Source organism: Accipiter gentilis, chromosome W (assembly GCF_929443795.1).
Source record: "Accipiter gentilis chromosome W, bAccGen1.1, whole genome shotgun sequence".
Classification (NCBI taxonomy): domain Eukaryota; kingdom Metazoa; phylum Chordata; class Aves; order Accipitriformes; family Accipitridae; genus Astur; species Astur gentilis.
Genome location: NC_064918.1, coordinates 16,765,798 through 16,779,965, shown reverse-complemented (window position 1 = coordinate 16,779,965; position 14,168 = coordinate 16,765,798). Strand labels below are relative to the sequence as shown.

The following is a 14,168-nucleotide window of genomic DNA, read 5'->3' as shown; positions in this document are numbered from 1 at the left end:
GACCCTGTTTATACCCTTGTCAAATCTGATCTGTGCTCATTTTAATCCCTATTGGCCAAGAAGGTCACCTCTGTGTACCTGGCACATCTCACTTGGCCAGTTCAAATTTCAACCTGTGGCTTCTAGGATTTAAGTTTTTTTCCTCTTCTCCCTTCCTGGAGAGACAATGACAATAATAATAATAATAAAAGGATTGGAATATACAAAACAAGTGATGCACAATGCAATTGCTCACCACTTGCCGACTGATGCCCAGTTAGTTCCAGAGCAGCAATCCACCCCCCCCCCCCCGGCCAACTCCCCCCAGGCTATATACTAGCCATGACATCACATGGTATGGAATACCCCTGTGGCCATTTTGGGTCAGCTGCCCTGGCTGTGTCCTGTGCCAACTTCTTGTGCCACTCCAGCCTTCTTTCTGGCTGGGCATCAGAAGCTGAAAAATCCTTGACTTAGTATAAACACTACTTACCAGCGACTGGAAACATCAGTGTGTTAGCAACATTCTTATACTAAATCCAAGATATAACACTATACCAGCTACTAGAAAGAAAATTAACTCTATCCCAGACAAAACCAGGACACCATGCCAGGAGAGAGGTCAGCTGAGCAAGGTAGTAAAATCAGAGAGTTCAAATCAGCAAATAACAAACACAGCCTGAGCAATAGTATTTGGCATATGTCCATAAGAAAGTCCAATCAGGCAAATTGGGCAGAAATCCTGGTGTGATGGAACACAAGCCTTGGGGAGAAACCTGGCAGAGAGTAAGTAGATGTGATGGGTTGACCATGGCTAGACGCCAAGGTGCCCACCAAAGCCGTTCTCTCACTCCCCCATCCTCAGATGGACAGGGGAGAGAAAAATGTAACAAAAAGCTTGTGGGTCGAGATAAGGACAGGAGAGATCATTCACTAATTACCATCATGGGCAAAACAGACTCAGCTTGGGGAAAATTAACTCAATTTATTACAAATCAACCAGAGTAAGGTAATGAGAAATAAAATGAAATCTCAGAACACCTTCCCTCCACCCCTCCCTTCTTCCCAGGCACAACTTCACTCCCAGATTTCACCACCAAGCCTCCCCAGCAGCACAGGGATGGGGTTTACAGTCATCACACATTATTTTCTGCTGTTTCACCTCCTCAGGGCAAGGGCTCATCACACTCTCCCCCTGCTCCAGCGTGGAGTCCCACCCACAGGAGACAGTCCTCCACAAACTTCTCCAACGTGGGCCATTCCCACGTGCTGCAGTTCTTCACGAACTGCTCCAGCATGGGTCCATTCCACGGTTTGCAGTCCTTCAGGAGCACACTGCTCCAGCGTGGGTCCCCCACAGGGTCACAAGTCCTGCCAGAAAACCTGCTCCGTGGGCTCCTCTCTCCACAGATCCGCAGGTCCTGCCAGGAACCTGCTCCAGCGCGGGGTTCCCACGGGGTCACAGCCTCCTTCGGGAACCCACCTGCTCCGGCGTGGGGTCCTCCACGGGCTGCAGGTGGAGATCTGCTCCACCGTGGACCTCCCTGGACTGCAGGGGGACAGCCTGCCTCACCAGGGTCTTCACCACGGGCTGCAGGGGAATCTTCGCTCCGGCGCCTGGAGCATCTCCTCCCCCTCCTTCTTCACTGACCTTGGTGTCCGCAGGCTTGTTTCTCTTACATGTTCTCACTCCTCTCTCTGGCGGCTGTTTCTCCCTGTCCCAACTTTTTTTTCCTTCTTAAAAATGTTATCACAGAGGCGTTACCGCTATCACTGATTGGCTCGGCCTTGGCCAGCGGCGGGTCCGTCTTAGAGCCGGCTGGTGTTGGCTCTCTCTCGAACACAGGGGAAGCTTCCAGCAGCTTCTTACAGAAGCCACCCCTGTAACCCCCCCCCCCCCGCTACCAAAACCTTGCCACACAAAACCAATACAGTAGAGGACAGGGTGTCCCTGGCATGTACTGAAGATGAAAAGGAATGGCCGGAGTTTGCTGGGCAAGAAAAAGGGAAAAGTCCAAAAAACGATCTGAGTAGGATGGATTGGAGCATTTTCTTTGCAGGCAGGCAAAGAGAGAGGAAGACAAGAGTGTGTGGGAGAAAAAAAGTTTACATTCAGTTTTGTTAAGCTCAAGTTGCAACATGACCATGGAGTCAATATATAAGAGACAGGGAGAGGTAAGGGATGAGCTATAAGTCCAGCAACAGAAAAATTAGCCAGTGGCTGATACCTTAATCTCACAGCTGTTTAAAACAGAAGTTTGCAAGCAAGAAAGCCCACACAATGTTATCTTAAAACATAAGTGAGGATGAGAGGTTTAGGAGACAATGAGTGAGAGAAGGAAATCCTAAACCTAGTATAACTGCAGCATGATATGACAATGTTTTGAGCATCAGAAATATAGTGCATGTGTAAAAATATTCATATATTTTAATCTGTGTTAAGTAAAACCTGTTTCATTTGCATTTTTGGTGTAAATTAATACCTGGCAGCAGTCAAGTGGTATTGCATTTCTCATGTTTTCACATAACAAAGCTTTTCTTGGTTTTCCCCCTGTTTTTTATGCACACACTTTATTAAACATTAGTATAGAAATGTCTGGCATTTTTCACTTCCTGAAATTCTGAAAATTTTCATTCTTCTTTTTGTTTTTACTTATTATTTGTTTCCTGACATCAGAGGCAAAAGCATAACATGGCATTGACAATCAGGAATGAAAGAAATGAACCACAAACTGTATGTTTCTCTGTCTTTCTGGCAGCCATTTGTATGCCAGTTATTATGGGTTAGAGCTAAAGGATGTCTTAATTAAAGAATTTTTTCTACTGTTTTCTGAGACCCTGAAATCATATGTATCAGCTATAACAACTGTTGCGGAGGATTCACAGGGGAAATCACACACAGACCAATGTGATCAAGTGAAGCCCATTTACTACAACTTTCAGCAGTTATATACCCTATGTGCTTATGCACGCGCCTTATACAATACTCTAATTGGTCCAATACCCCGGTTCACGCGAGACGCTATCTTATCCTCTATTGGCTGTGCAAGCTTCTTCACGAGGTGTCCAGCAGTTACTTATCTCATTCTTCGGCATCCAGGAGTTGTTTGTGAGGCTCTTCTTATCTTCCTTTTTCCCAGCGTACAAGGACACAGCGTCCTTGTCTGCTCCAGCACTTTGTAAACTTATGCTTCGTTCCCACCTAACGGCTGGATTGCTCACATGCCCTCGCCCAGCCAAGAAATCCTCAACAAACAACTATACTGACATGTTTGTATATTCTTGTCCATTGCTTTATCATAGTTAATCATATATTTTGAAATAAATCTTTGATTATGGCCTAAGAATTATAAATCATTACTATATACTTCTAATGAATATTGTATATTTTTCTTTACTCTACAAACTAGATAAATTGGTATTTCAAAGACCAGTTTATGCTATCCATTTTGTCAGCATATTTTCTAAATTATTGACAGATAAAAATAGCTTATATTTCACTTAACTGAGACTTGAGAAAAAAGTAAATCAAATCTTCAGCCACAGGTTTCAGAGTTTTAATATATATACTGCAATATCTATTTTTGCCTAGTGCATTGCTGCTTTTTTTTTCTCCTGGAATTCAAAAACTGGAAAAATCAGGAGACTGTGACTTGTTTAGATTTTTGGGGGCTTAAATGCTAGGATCAACTTCTTTTTTTTAGTCTTATGTATATAGGACTGTGTAGTTCTTGGCTCCATTGTTTTCTTTATAAGAGATACAGAAAATAATGGAATTAACATGAATTGCTAGGCAACATAGAATGATAGTGGAGATGAAGAAGATGTTGTTCTTAGGTTCTTCTCTGAGTAACATGATGCCAAAATCTTATCCTCCTTGTTGTCCTACTGTTTTTTCTGCTGTAGCTAAAATGATATTTCATAAATGTATCTGTGGAATGCAACTAATGGAAGGAGAGTTCTGGTCCTTCTCACACTGAAAGCAGCTAGAAGTGACATATTTGCTGAAATCACCATATCTTCTTCATTCAGATCCTTCCAAAGCTCAGGGTATGCAAAACTAGAACAGGCATAATTCAAAATGGAGGAAATAAACACAGGAAGACAAGAGAGAGTTTTCATTAAGCCAAATATATCAAACACCATCTAAGAACTTGACCTGTGCCAAACATTACATGCTGAGAGAAATCAAAGTATGGTAAGAAAGGAAATATTGTTCCACAAATTTACTGTTATGGGCAAAGACATAATTTATCAGAGGAAATTAACAGTGATTATTAGCTGCCAAATGTAGAAGGTGGACAATAAAATCACATACCAAGAATTGCTACAAAAAAAGGACACATTAGTGCATTCTGGTCACTTTGAGGAACACTTCAGAGATTTTTCTGCTGAAGTGAATGGAACTGTTCTCAGAGAAAAAATACCTCTTAGAGTGAATACATACATCAGAACTTAGTTTCAATGAGTGAAGTGCCAATGCCTTACAGAGGAGAAAGATATGTCCAAACCAGGTATACTCAGTCCATATTCCCTTTTCAATAAGGAAGTCTGACAGAGCATTCTACCTTATAAAAGGACAGACGTTGTCAATGAATCAATGGCATCTTAGCACTCTCCCTCCCCAGTCTTTGGTATAAGTCCAAGATGAATGCATCAGTAAATAGAAGTCATATTTTAAGAGATAACTCATTTGAAATTTTCTAATATCTAGGAATTCACCATATCTGAAAGACATTTACCTTTGCTAAGGCAACATTTGAAACAACTAGAAATGCATATGCAGAATTTGTTAACAAACTAGTGTGAAACAAAGCAGCCAAATGAACAGTCACTTGACAAGGAACTAAAGATCATTAGTAAAATATTTCTTCCTTTCGATGTTGGCAGTTTTTTAATGGGAAGATGTTCACCTAATGCTCTGGATATCATTGAATAATCTTGACTGAAGATTGGTTAGTATTTCATCTGTTCCAGTCTGTTGTGGGCATAAAATATCCAGGAACAAAGTCACAACAAGATAATAGAGGCAAGATTTGTGACAGCATACAGATTGTCTCATGTTCATAAAGATTTTAAAATTGGTTTGATAAAATGACAGCTATTGGATCCATTTTCATTATGCTATCATTTTGTATATTTTGATTTTTCTCTATTGGTAAGCAACTCAACTGTGCAAGGTTTCAAAAATAGAAAAAAAAACAGACAAAGCAATTTTACCAGTTGCAAGTATTAGAGGCATAAAATATATTTAATTCAACCATATGCATATCATAGGAAATTGAAAAAATTACAACTATCTCCATATAGTGGATGTTGTCCTAGTTTTGGGAAGATATGTTAAATGATTACTAAAGATATGAAGGAATTCTGGACTTGACATCAACTTCAAATGTCTCAAAAGACATCTCCTCCTAGCCCTATACTCTGCTTTTATCTTCTCTCTTAATTTATGGTCTTTTAGCACATTTTCAGTTAAATCAGTCTAGTTCAAAGGGAGAAAAGGATCTAAATGTACTTTTCTACAGATAAAAAGCAATAATTGCATATAAAGGTTATTTAAAAGCAACTTACTATTTGGTTTTGGGTATTTTTACATAGCATTGTGATTTGAAGCACAGATTGTTCATTTTTCATTTTCTTTTTAAGCATCCAAATAAATGTTCACAAATGAATAACAGGTTTAGGGCAGGAAGATGGCTTTAGATTTTGCAGCATGAGGCCTTGCACTGGCTTTTCAAGTCTGCCTCCACAGCTCCAGTTTGGATATCTAAATTGTCTGTGTAGTGCATGGGGAGATACTCAACATGCACTCACAAGAGACAGAAAGCTCTCAGGGTGCTTTGGGGCAGCAGTGGCTGAAGCATGTTTCCATTTCCCTTCCCCTCCATGAAGCTGTGGCACATACTCAAGCACCTTGTGCAGTGAGACATCTGAGCTCCTTCATTTGAAAACAGGGAAGAGGGACCACCTTTCTCTTCGGAGGCGGCCAGAAGAGCAGGTGGAAATGCCTCCCCTGCCCAAGATGCACCTGGGGCAGAGGACAGTCCTGGAAACCACAGGGGCAGGTTGCACCTGAAGCAGGAGTATATCCCTGCCACTTGCTCTGGGCTCCTTGTGCTGGTGTGAGATGAAGCAGATTGAAAGTGGAAAGGAGACTCCTCACATCAGCAGCTCAAAACACATTACATTGCTGAAAGGAATGGAAAATGCGCTGTGCCTGAGAGGGTTAAAGTGAATCATCGTGACTCCCTGGGGAACAACACACTCTGCTCCCCTACCTCTCCTAAATATTTAGGAATAACTGAGAGCCAATGCCTGAGCCAGTATCTATGGATTGTTTCTGGTAGTTATAATTCTTGGGTTTGTGATTTTATTTGGAAGTCCATGGGGTCTTCTAGTTAGAAAGGGTCTAGAAGTCTTGACTTTTGGATTATTTCTGAATCATTATATCATCTTATGCTGTTTTGGCAACCATCCAATGACAGGCTGCTAAATGGATAGATGTAGTATTCCTGTCTTCTGTTAGCCTTATTGATCCTTGTAGAAAGTGCTGAGATTTCTTAGAATAAAACAAGTTATTAAAAGATATTGGGCATAGCCAAATTACAAAATGTTCTGAAAGGGAAAAAACACATAGCTGCAGCTCAGAAAAAACTTTTCAGTTGTTCTGTTTCAAAGGGTGCATACTGTTATTTAAAAGAACATGCTTGCACTTATGGATATGTTAATTCTTTTATTTATTCTTAAAGATTATTTAAATATTTTGATGCATAATAAAGACCATCATGAACTCAACCCTCTGACATATAACTGAATATGTAAATACAGACACTAGAGCCAGTGTGGACTGCACAGAGACTTATTCATTGAATGTGAAAATGTTTGTTGTGTCAGGATAGGGCCTTTACTAGCATCACTTGCTTTCTCTTTCTGTCAGCTCATCTTATCAATTTTCATTTATTATAATTATCTGAATTTTTGCTGCACATAGTTGTGATATTTAATTTGACCTTGATCTTCCCAGGTTTTGAAATGGGAAAGAACAAATAGATATTATTGCAGCAAGTAAGGACAAAAACTATTCCCCCTCTCCCCCTAAACAAAAACCAGAAGTTACTCACCTTTAACAATACAGCGATAACAAAATAAATGTGTTTCTTTTCAAGTGGAACTGAATAGTATGCTGTGGTGGGTTGACCCTGGCTGGCTGCCAGGTGCCCACCAAGCGGCTCTATCACTTCCCCCCCTCAGCAGGACAGGGGGGAGAAATAAGATGAAAAAATTGTGGGTTGAGATAAAGGCAGTTTAATAAAGAAAAGCAAAGGCTACGCATGGAAGCAAAGGAAAACAAACAAAATTATTATTCTCTACTTCCCATCAGCAGGCGATGTCCAGCCACTTCCTGGGAAGGTGGCCTCAATACACATAGTGGTTGCTCTGGAAGACAAATGCCTTAATAACTAATGTCCCCCTCCCCTCCTCCTTTCTCTTAGCTTTTATTGCTGACCACAAGGTCATATGGTATGGAATATCTCTTTGGACAGTTTAGGTCAGCTGTCCTGGCTATGCCTTGATGCTGTGCTGCTCAGTGGTAGCCAAAACACTGGTTTGTTATCAACACCTTTCTAGCTACAGTTACAAAGCACAGCACTATGAGGGCTGCTATGGGGAAAGTTAACTCCATCCCAGCCAGACCCAGTACATATCCTCAATTTGAGGGTAAGACTTTAGGAGAGGAATAAAAATCAGTCAGAATGTTCTCACTAGACTGCTCTCCTGTTTTTTTCCTGGTACTTCATTATTGTATGTCAGCTTCTTGTTACAGTCAATCTTGCTGTGGTAATCAGGCTGCTTATTTTTGCCTTGTATCTCTAAAAAGGCGATTGGTTCCTCCCAGTAGCAGGTACTGTGCAAGCCAAGTGCTATCCACCCAGCTGCATCATACCTGTGCCAAACTGTGCAAAACAAAAAATAAAAAAAACCTTTAGAACACATTTTTCTAAACACTAAGTATTTACTAAAACCATAACGAAAGCAGATCTTTTCATCAAAATGCACAATGCTATGAGTTAGCACTGTACAGTTTGGGGTTAGGAAAATGTCATTTTCACATAAGCATCTATACAACTGCCTTCTAGAAAAAATATTTTTTCATCAGCTGTTTTTTATTATGAGCAGTGCTGGATGCCTATATATATTCAGGCAGAGCTGGCTGAACATATACCTTTAGTGCAGAATTTTATGTAAATGTAAAAATAATTTTATAAAGTTTTGAAGAAAACTTTGAGCTATTCTTAAATTAAAAGTGAAGGCAAGTCTTTGGGTGTTTCTTATACATTTGATTGGAGCTGGTAACCTGAGTTTAATGGAGTTAATTCCCCTAATTCAGATACCTCCATATCCTTTTTCAACAATATTTTTTCTGGTGCAGGTCTTTCTTTTCCCCTGAATTTGTATTGAATTTAAGCAAGTAAGAGAGGGCAATCACCTGGCAGAAGAGTCTAGCTCTCTTTGTTGCTGCTTCACTCCTGCACAGCATCAGGACTTCTTCAGCCCTCATTTGGGCAGTGTCAGGGCAGCATCAGAAGATGGACATGGGCCTCACCTCAGCCAGGAGTACCACTGACACCAGAGGCAGCCCAAAAGGCTAACGCAAAGGAAAACTGAGGCAGAGAGCCCAAAGGGATGATTGATCAGTGTAACAGAGGAAGGCACCTGTGACTTTTTCCTGTGGTATGCCTGTGAGGAAAAAAAGCTGCTGGAAGTAGGAGCCAAAGGATATGTGAAGTGGGAGGTAGGGAGGGATGAAGAGGGAAAAGAACCGGGACTGCACTGGGGGGAGAGGCTGTCAGCTTCTTTTAAGTAGAAGAACCATGATAGACATAGGAGCTTATAATGGAGGATTTGTTGATGGACATGAATTCATCTGCTGAGAAGACCCTCTGATTGGGCAGTACATGACTTCATCTGGAAGAAATTCAGAAATTATGTTCTGTGTCTAGACCACATATCTCTAGAAGACTGAAAAATGGCCTGGTGATCTATTATTATCTATTGCATCCATAAATCAAGCCCCCTTCAAAACAACAAAAAAAGTTCTTTTAAACAAAAACAACCACTTTGTGTTGCCCACGTGGAAGGACCCTCTTCAGCAGGGCTGTGCCAGTGCCAGGTTGGCTTCACTGGAGTTCCCACACTAGAGCCTTTTGATAGGATGCAATTGTCAGTGCTGGTAATGGTGTTTAGAGTACTAGTTATATTGAGTTTGTGTGGCAAGGTTTTGGTAGTGGGGGGGGGGTTACAGGGGTAGCTTCTGTGAGAAGCTGCTAGAAGCTTCCCCTATGTCCAATGGAGCCAGTGCCAGCTGGCTCCAAGACGGACCCGCTGCTGGCCAAGGCTGAGCCAATCAGCGACAGTGGTAGCACCTCTGGGATAACATTTAAGAAGGGGGAAAAGTTGCTGCGTGACAGCAACTGCAGCTGGAAGAGAGAGGAGTGAGAACATGTCAGAGAAACAAGCCTGTGGACACCAAGGTCAGTGAAGAAGGAGGGGGAGGAGATGCTCCAGGCGCCGGAGCAGAGATTCCCCTGCAGCCCGTGGTGAAGACCCTGGTGAGGCAGGCTGTCCCCCTGCAGCCCAGGGAGGGCCACAGTGGAGCAGATCTCTGCCTGCAGCTCATGGAGGACCCCACGCTGGAGTAGGTGGATGCCCGAAGGAGGCTGTGGCCCCATGGGAAGGCCGCGCTGGAGCAGGTTCCTGGCAGGACTTGTGACCCTGTGGGGAACCCACACTGGAGCAGTTCGTGAAGAACTGTAGCCCTTGGGAAGGACTCATGTTGGAGAAGTTCATGGAGAACTGTCTCCCGTGGGAGGGACCCCACTCTGGAGCAGGGGAAGAGTGTGAGGAGTCCTGCCCCTGAAGAGGAAGGAGCGGCAGAGACGTGTGATGAACTGACCCCAACCCCCATTTTCCATCCCTCTGTGCCGCTCTGGGGGAGGAGGTAGAGAATTCAGGAGTAAAGTTAAGCCCAGGAAGAAGGGAGGGGTGGGGGTAGGTGTTTTTAGGATTTGGTTTTATTTCTCATTACCCTACTCTGATTTAATTGGTAATAATTTAAACTATTTCCCCCAAGTCGAGTCTGTTTTGCCCGTGACAGTAATTGATGAATGATCTCTCCCTGTCCTTATCTCGACCCACGAGCCTGCCTTTATATTTTCTCTCCTCTCTCTGGCTGAGGAGGGGAGTGATAGAGCAGCTTTGGTGGGCACCTGGCATCCAGCCAGGGTCAACCCACCACACAAGTTCAAAATAAAAGTGGACTTATGTTGGAGCGGCGGAGGAATGCACATAAGTCGACCCAATATGAGTGATAGAAGTGATTCCACTTTATTTGCACGGATAGCTCATATTTATACAGTTTGCGATAATTATGCCTACTAGTCCTAATATGATTGGTACATTGCTAATGTTTATTCATTACTAAAACACACCCACTTGTGGCTGGCAGCTACGCGTGTTCAGTAACTTTCTCATGAGAACTTCTTCAAAAGTTACTTGTGAAGTTATGCCAAGGTCACACCGTCCCTGTCTTTCTCCTGATAACAGCGAGACCAGCTGTTGTTTTTCTCCTGATATCAGTAAAGCCAGCAGTCTTCGGCCAAGGCCTAGTCTTGTTGCTCAAACTGACATTCTTTCACACAGAACTCTGCTCGCACAACTTTTCCACAGGCCCATGTCCTTTTTCAGCAAGCCACTTCCCAACAATTCCCCCTTTTTCTTTTCGTGCGAGTAGAGCTTGGTGTGTCAGCTTTGAGACTCCTCTCATCATGTACCCATACGCAATTCTAACTATTACACAGATTAATATCAATATACCCAACCATCGTAAGGCTTCCTTAATCAATGACATTAGCCGTGGTGTTATCCCGCCAAATATTGACTGTAACACCCCATCAAACCAACTAGTTTCTTGCTGGATCTTTGTGTATGTTTCTCCAGCCAATCTATTTGTTTGTGTATAGATTGAGGTAAAATTTTAACACCTGCTGTATTGCGCTTTGCAAAGATCTATGAACACAATTAATTAAGCACAGTAAAAACAACATTATACGTAATAAAATACATAAGCACACAAAAAGAGATTTGATTAATAGCTTTAGCTAGTGACACCCAAACATTCTTACTGTCCCATGGCATTAACCGATGTGGATCAATCACCGGTGTCACTGTCATGCTGCTTACTACAGTCAGTGTGTTCCATATCAGTCTCAGCATAAGGTTTCAAATTTATGGATAAATCAGGAACGTATCTGCCAGACATGGATGATGTGATTTTTTGTCCAATTGCTGTCAAGGCTTGCCATCCTGGTGCACTTAGTTGTCTTGTAGAAGTTAAGCTATCGCTGCCCCTCAATAAATCCAGCAGCGGCTGTAAGTCTGTATTTGTAATACCACAACAAGGTTGAATCCACTGTAGGTCTCTGTTTAAATCTTTCTCCCTCTTTTTGTTTTTGAGCAATCCAGGCTTGCTTAATAACTTGGGATGCCATTTTCCTTAATAAGCTGAACAAGGTAAAACTATTACAATAGCTACAATCACAATAACTACAATAATGCCCATAATTCTTTGAGCCAACCTGTTACCCCTAATGACCCAGACCATGAGGACTATGAGGAAAGTGAGCCATCCATACATTCTTGTGCCATCTTGCTCCACGAACTCAGCCCAGCAATCGGTAGGTGCCAGCTTTCCGTGGGCGTCCCCACAGAGGCAATGACGGCCTCACCGTACACCAGCCCGATGCTCTTCGGAAAATCCCGGTATTTATACATTTGCAGAGGAACGGGTTTTAGCACACGTGGCCAGCGGGTGCCAAAAGTCCGCCTCGGTTGCAATCTATGACGCATGCGCTCGCTGGCCAGGCGCGCTGCACGAGTCATAGCCATCTTGTCTATTGGTTCATGGGCTTTATGATACAGTTGCGATGCACAGAGAATCTTGACCTGTTAAGTTAGCCAAGGTGACCTATACATTAGTTTTCGGCTGAGGTAGTATTCATATTGCCGCATCATCTATGATGCTCCAGATGATGATGGTCGTGCAAATCGAACAGGAGTCCGTCGTGGGCCTGTATCTGTGGAAACACAATCAAACTCGTTCCCAGGTTATTAATGGAAATAGACCTTACCCCTAATTTTGGCTTTAACTAACTTTTACATTTACCCCACACTGTCTTCCCGTAATCACGCTATGTTTAATCAAATTATGCTTAACACACTTTTTACCTAAAGCAAGTTCTATATACAATAAGGAACGATGTTCTAAAAAGCTCTCTGAAGGACTCAGTGTCCACTAGTAATACTCTTATTAGTTAGAATCTGTCGGATAAGTGGCTTCAGCACCCGCCGGTGCCGTGCCAGTTGCCATTGGGACAATTCCGGGTCCAGCATCAGTGCGAAGTCATGGCTTGACCCACTTAGCCGGGATCTCCCAGTAAGTTTTACTTCTGCTGATCCGCACCATTTCCCGGATTCTGGGTCCTTATACATTACCATGATTCCTGTACTTTGTCGCGTCCTTTCTGCCTGTAAAAGAACATGATGCACTACCATTGGTGGGTCTTTGTGATCACCTGTCAATCTAAGATAATTTAGCACAAATAAGGCTTTGGCCAATCGTTCCTCTGGGAGTAAGCCCTGGGTTCCCCCTTTTTGTTTTTGCAGCATGTTCTTTTAGGGTTTGGTTGGCCCATTCGACAATAGCCTGTCCTGTGGGAAGATGTGGAATACCGGTACCATGATGAATTCCCCACAAATTACAAAATCGAGCAAATCGTGTAGAACCGTAGGCTGGGCCGTTGTCCGTCTTAATTTCTTTAGGCACACCCAGTACTGCAAAAGAAGCGTGAAGATGTCATTCAATATGTAAGGCCTTTTCTCCAGTTCGTGCAGTGGCCCACATGGCAGCAGGATAGGTATCAATACACACGTGCACAGAACGCTTTGCACCAAACCACGTGACATGGGTGACATCCATTTGCCACAACTGCAATGGCAAAAGACCTCGTCGGTTAACCCCACGGCCCAAGCCCAGCCCTTCCTTTTGACAATCGGGGCATGCTTTAACGATACCTTGGGCATCAGTAAGTGGTAAGTCAAATTGCTTTGTTAACATCCTAGCGGGTTGGTGCAAGAACGCATGTGATTGCCGTGCTTTGTTGAAAACGATTCCCTGGAGGAGGCTCCCGTGGCGCTGCAACCAATTGGTCAGCTCTGTCATTTCCCGTTTCTCATCTGCACAGTGTTCTCATACCCAAGAGTTCTACCAGAGGGGTCATATTGCCATTAGTGATACCGCAAAGATTCTGCACCCACTGGATATCTCCCACAAGCTTCTGGACATCATGTAACATTGAAATTTCTCATGTTATTTGAACCTTCTGAGGTTTAACATTGCTAGCATCTATGTGCCACCCCAAATACTTCCAAGGTGCTGCCTTTTGCACCTTTTCAGGAGTGATTATTACTCTGCGATGGCTTAAGATGTCCTGCAATTGAGTTAAAATCTCATCCTGTGGCAAGTTACTGAGGTAACTGCTTTCTTACAGGCTCTGATGCCCAGGCCACATACGCCTGACACATCATGGGGGAATTGCGCATTCATTGCGGTAACACGACCCAATGGTATCTATTATAGGGATCTGCCTTGTTAATCGATGGTATCGAAAAGGCGAACCGTTCAGCGCCATCTGGGTGCAATCTTTTAGATTTATAATTAACAAATCCCATTCTTCTGGAAGCATAACTGGGGATGGCAAACCTGGCTGCAGGGCTCCCATACTGTGCATCACCACATTCACAGCTCTGAGATCATGTAACAGTCTCCGCTTCCCACTTTTCTTGGGAATGGTAAATATTGATGTATTCCATGGACTAGTAGAAGGAACAACTTGTCCCGCTCTCAACTGGTCCTCAACTAACCCTTGTATTTTTAGCAGCCTTTCAGAATTTAGCAGCTACTGATCAATCCAAACAGGTTCATCTGTTTTCCAGCTAATTTTCAGAATCGGCTACCCCTCAGTGACCGCTCCTAAAAAGGATGGGTCACTAACATTGCCTTCATTTGGCTCAATAAATCATGGCCTACGAGGCCAAACAATTCAGTTGGGGTAGTCATGACATACGGA

The 14,168-nt window shown here is 43.0% G+C and overlaps 2 protein-coding genes across 3 annotated transcripts in view; one reads left to right on the top strand and one right to left on the bottom strand.

Annotated features, from left to right (window-relative positions):
- The window catches only part of LOC126035250 (potassium/sodium hyperpolarization-activated cyclic nucleotide-gated channel 1-like), a 244,264-nt gene that overhangs the window by 152,548 nt on the left and 77,548 nt on the right, over positions 1-14,168 (top strand). The window lies entirely within an intron of this gene.
- The window catches only part of LOC126035329 (endogenous retrovirus group K member 5 Gag polyprotein-like), a 203,996-nt gene that overhangs the window by 188,094 nt on the left and 1,734 nt on the right, over positions 1-14,168 (bottom strand). Inside the window, exon 2 of one of the 2 annotated variants that reach the window (XR_007504896.1) lies at positions 11,564-12,116. The exons of the other annotated variant lie outside the window; for it this stretch is intronic. The gene's annotated coding sequence lies outside the window, so the exon portion shown is untranslated. Of the gene's footprint in view, positions 1-11,563; positions 12,117-14,168 lie in introns of those variants that run through there. 2 annotated transcript variants of the gene reach the window in all.